Here is a 5000-nt window from a genome sequence, read left to right on the forward strand (position 1 = left end):
CAGGCATTCGTACACGGGGACGGAGGGCTGAAAGTTGATGGATGTTTAGCTAAGGAAGAGGGTTTCCAATTTTTGTTTTCCGTTTCATTCACAAAATTACACTTACAAGCTATATATACAGGCAACTTCTCTATAATACCTTCTCTTAGCGTTACAAATAAGGCAGACATATTTTTAAAAAATTGTCAAGTAGTTTGTTTGCCTGTGTGGAGAGAAATTTTAATGACTGGATCGAAAACGCTGTCGAGGAAAAGCATTACGAATGCATCTGTGCGCGTGTGCATGCGTTGCTTGTGCGTATGTGTGTGTGTGTGTGTGTGTGTGTGTGTGTGTGTGTGTGTGTGTGTGTGTGTGTGTGTGTGTGTGTGTGTGTGTGTGTGTGTGTGTGTGTGTGTGTGCATATACATACATACATACATGCATATATATATACATATATATGTATATGTATATGTATATATATATACATATATTCAACATCAGGACTTTGGCCTCTTTCAATTTACTGTTGAGAGGTTATTCGGCAGTACCACCCTTGCCTGATTGGAAGCCCTTCCCAATCAACCGCGGTTCAGCGATAAAACTTGGGCCACGGCGGCGACTTCCCATGCGACACCTGCGTTTGACTTTTAAGGTGATATTTGTGTGTATACACACATATATCACCTTTTGTATCTGTGTGCATGTACACACACACACACACACACACACACACACACACACACACACACACACACACACACACACACACACACACAAACACACAAGGCGAAAAGAAATAAATAACACGGCCTAGGTAGACAAATAGAAACAGAAATAAAAACGAAAGCAAAAATGGGGAAAATATCTTTCCCAGACCAGAAGAATGACCTCCAGCAGAGAAAGAGATTTTCATCGCTTTCACTTGCGGGCGGAAGGCGGGCGGAGGTGGAGGAGGGGGGGGGGAGGGGAAAAGGGAAAGGGAGAGGGGAGAATGGAGGGGAAAGCGGAGAGGGAAAGGGGAAAGGGGCGAGAAGGAAAGTAGGAAAAGGGAGCGGAGAGAGGGAGAGGGGAGAGGAGAGAGAGGGATAGGGCGGCGGAGAGGAAGGAGTGCGAGGAGGAGGGTGGGGAGAGCGAGAGGGGAGAGGGGAGAGAGGTGAGGGGAGAGGGGGTGGAAGAGAGGGGAGGATAGATCTTCGTGAGCGATTTTACGGCAAGACTTTTTGAGTGAATTTATTTAACACGGATTTTCGACTTCGATTTGATGTGAGCCAGGAGAGAGAAGGGAGGGGAAAGGGGGAGGGGCGGGAAGAGAAGGTGGGCGTGAGCGAAGTGAGAGGGAGGGAGAAAGAGGGAGGAAAGGGGAGGGAAGAGAAAATGGGCGTTAATGGTAGTGAGGGGAAGGGATAAAGGGGGAGGAAAGGGTAAGGGAAGGAAGAGTGAAAGTGAGAGAAATGAGGGGAAAGGAGAAAAATGAAAGGGAAGGTGGGAGGGAGGGGAAAGGAAGGAAAGAGAAAGAGAGAGAGAGAGAGAGAGAGAGAGAGAGAGAGAGAGAGAGAGAGAGAGAGAGAGAGAGAGAGAGAGAGAGAGAGAGAGAGAGAGAGAGAGAGAGAGAGAGAGAGAGAGAGAGAGAGAGAGAGAGAGAGAGAGAGAGTAGGTGGAGGAAGGGAAAGTGAGTGAAGGAAGGGGAGGGGAGTGTGGGGAAAGAGAGAAGTAGGAAGAGGGTGGGAGAAAGAAGGAAAGAGGGAAGGGAGGGAAGAGAAGGTGGGATTGGAAAAAGGTAGGGCGTAGGAGGGAAACGAGAAGAATGAAGATAAGATGGGGTGAGGGGGAGAAGAAAGGAGAGGAAGGAAGGGGAGAGATGGTAGAGGTGAGAGAGAGAAAAGGAAAGAAGGGCAGAAGTAACAGGAAGAGTGGAGGGATAGAGCAAGAAACGTAGTAATAATAGAAGGGAGAAGAGAGGAGAGAAGAAAGGGGGGAAGGAGGGAGAGGAGAAAAATGACTAGTAACAAGGGAAAGGAAGACGAAGGAAAGGAAAAGGTGATAAAAGGGAGTCACATATAGGAATAAGAAATTGAGGAAGTAAAAAGAAAATTCTCTCTCTCTCTCTATCTCTCTCTCTGTCTCTCTCTCTCTCTCTCTCTCTCTCTCTCTCTCTCTCTCTCTCTCTCTCTCTCTCTCTCTCTCTCTCTCTCTCTCTCTTTCTCTCTCTTTCTCTTTCTCTCTCTCTCTTACACACTCTCTCTACCCTCCCCTCCTCCCTCTCTCTTTTTCTCTCTATCTATCTATCTCTATCTATCTATCTATGCATATCTCTCTCTGAGTAAGAAAATACAATGTTTGTCACATTAACATTCATGCTAATTATTAGTTTATTATTTCCATTGTTATTTATTACTGCCCGTGCCCCCTCCCCCCCCTTCCTTCCCCATATTTCTCCTTCTCCCTTCCTTATTCCCCAATTCATCTTCCGCCTTTCTCTCTCTCTATTCTATTAGTGATCCTCCTTTCTTTCGCCTCCTCCTCCCCCTCCTCCTTTTCTTTCTCGCCAATTCCCTCTGACTCTTCCCCCTCTATTATTTCACACACTCCCTCTTTCCCTCTGCCTCTGTCTCACTTTTCTTCTATGTCTCTCTCTCCACCTCCATCTATCTTTATCTCTCCTCTCCCTTCCCCCTTCCTTAACTCTCTCTCCCCTCTCCCTTCCCCTTCCCCTACCTCTCTCTCTCCCCTCCCTTCCCCCTTCCCTATCTCTCTCTCCCCTCTCCCTTCCCCCTCCCCTACCTCTCTCTCTCCCCTTCCTTCCCCCTCCCCTACCTCTCTCCCCCTCCCCTTCCTCCCCCCTCCCCTTCCTCCCCTCCCCTTCCTCCCCCCTCCCCTACCTCTCTCTCGCCCGTCCCCCCCCCTCCCCTACCTCTCTCTCGCCCGTCCCCCCCCTCCCCCCTCCTTCTCCCCCCCAACCGACCCGATTTCATGGCAGGACCTCCCCGTCCCCTTCTTTACGACAGGAATAATTGCCAAATTCGTAGCGTCCGCCCCTCCCCTCTCCCTCCCTCCCCTCTCTTCCCCTCGCGTACCCCCCTTTCCTCCCCTCCCATCTCCCCTTTTCTTTTCCACTTGAAGTCTTCCATCCTCGCTCATTTCCATCATATAAATACGAGCTCAGCTGAAAATGGTTGGGGGGGGGGGGGGGGGAGGGAGACGAGGGGAGGAGCGGGGGGGGGGAGGAAAGGGGGAAGAAGGGGAGGAGAGAGAAGGGGGTGGGAGGGGCGAAGGAGGGGTGAGGAGGGGAGATAGGAAGGGGAAGGCGGAGGGAAGGAAGGAGAGAAATAGGAGAGGAAAGAGGGAAGGAAGGAGGAAGTGAGGGAAGGGAGGGAATATAGGCAGGAGGGAGGGATATAGGAAGGAATTAAAGATATGAAGAAAACAAAGAGTCAGGGAAGGAGAGACGAAGGAGGAATAGAGGGAAGGGGAGAAGAAGGGAAGGGAGAAGGGATCAAGAAGAGAGAAAAAGGAAAAGCAGAGAAAGACGGAATCAACCCCCCCCCTCCCTCCCCCACCTTCCACACACTCCCTCCCCCTCCCGCCGTGCCTCTCCCCCTCCTGCATTGAGATGTCTTGAATATGACCTCTATTCTTAGGGCACGCAAAGGCGAATTTCCCTCGTGATTCTCTCCCTTGGATCACGGAGGGAGAAAGAATGACTTACGAATGGTGGATTTTAATGTTTTTGTCCGACATTCAAATACAGTTTTTTTCCCCCAACTTTTTTTTCCCCTGTTTAAGGTACCTGGCTATTGTGGTTATACTGTCGTTCATTCACTTTGTTTCTCTTTTGTATCTATCCTCGTTTACTATATCTCTGTCTCTTATTTCCTCTCTCTCTCTCTCTCTCTCTCTCTCTCTCTCTCTCTCTCTCTCTCTCTCTCTATCTATCTCCCACTCTCTCTTTCTTTCTATCTCTTCCCCCCCCCCCTCTCTCTCTCTCTCTCTCTCTCTCTCTTTCTTTCTCTCTCTCTCTCTCTCTCTCTCTCTCTCTCTCTCTCTCTCTCTCTCTCTCTCTCTCTATATATATATATATATATATATATATATATCTCCCACTCTCTCTCTCTTTCTATCTCTCCCCCCCCCCCCTCTCTCTCTCTCTCTCTCTCTCTGTCTCTCTCTCTTTCTTTTTCTCTCTCTCCCTCTTTCTTTCTCTGTCTATCCGTGAAGAAAATCATGAAGAAAAAAGCGCATGTTCAGCTGAAATCATCAACTGAAACTTCAAATTATATAATTAAAGAATGCCCGAATAAAAATTGATGAAAAGGAAAAAAAAAAAAAAACGTTTCTCAAATACTTATTAATGAAGGCAGGTGAATTATTCTTTCAAAAATAATATGATCATAGTTATTCACCGTATCGTTACGATGGTAGTGTATAATTGTTTTTTGGCATAGGCTTGTTTTTTGTAAGATCATTTTATTTTCATGATTATCAGTATCATTATTCACGTTACTGATATCTCTGTCACCGAAAATTTTATCATTATTTACTATCAGAATTATTACTATCATTATCGTCATAGTCATTATCATCATCACAATAGTCATAGATTGTCGCTGTTGCAATTTTCATGCAATACTTTTATTATCATCATATATTATTATCACTATAATCATCATTACCGTTTCCAAAACAGCGGTTGATCACTATTTGCAAAAAAAAAAAAAAAAAAAAAAAAAAAAAACTAAGCAAACAAACAATAATAACAATGCCTAACAAAAAAAACAAACAAAAATAATGACAACAAGCCTACTCACATCATAATATCAAACTAAAAACGCGATAGAAAGATGGATGAAAAATAATCAACCGCGCAGTAGGCTAGACGGGATGTAACACCCTTTGTGATTGGTGGAAGGGCTGTCACGGTGATGCTAAGTGGCCAGTTGATTTGCCTGTGACAACACCGTTTGTGACATCGGGCTGATACTCCGTTATTGGTTTATGGGTCGTGACGATGCAATAGTCTT

The 5000-nt window shown here is 46.3% G+C and overlaps 1 protein-coding gene across 1 annotated transcript in view; it reads left to right on the forward strand.

Moving 5' to 3' along the window:
- Positions 1-5000, forward strand: part of LOC125028722 (probable serine/threonine-protein kinase clkA) — a gene marked incomplete at its 3' end in the record, with an annotated part of 52976 nt that overhangs the window by 15832 nt on the left and 32144 nt on the right. The window lies entirely within an intron of this gene.

The sequence above is a fragment of the Penaeus chinensis genome, chromosome 9 (assembly GCF_019202785.1).
Source record: "Penaeus chinensis breed Huanghai No. 1 chromosome 9, ASM1920278v2, whole genome shotgun sequence".
Taxonomy (NCBI): Eukaryota; Metazoa; Arthropoda; class Malacostraca; order Decapoda; family Penaeidae; genus Penaeus; species Penaeus chinensis.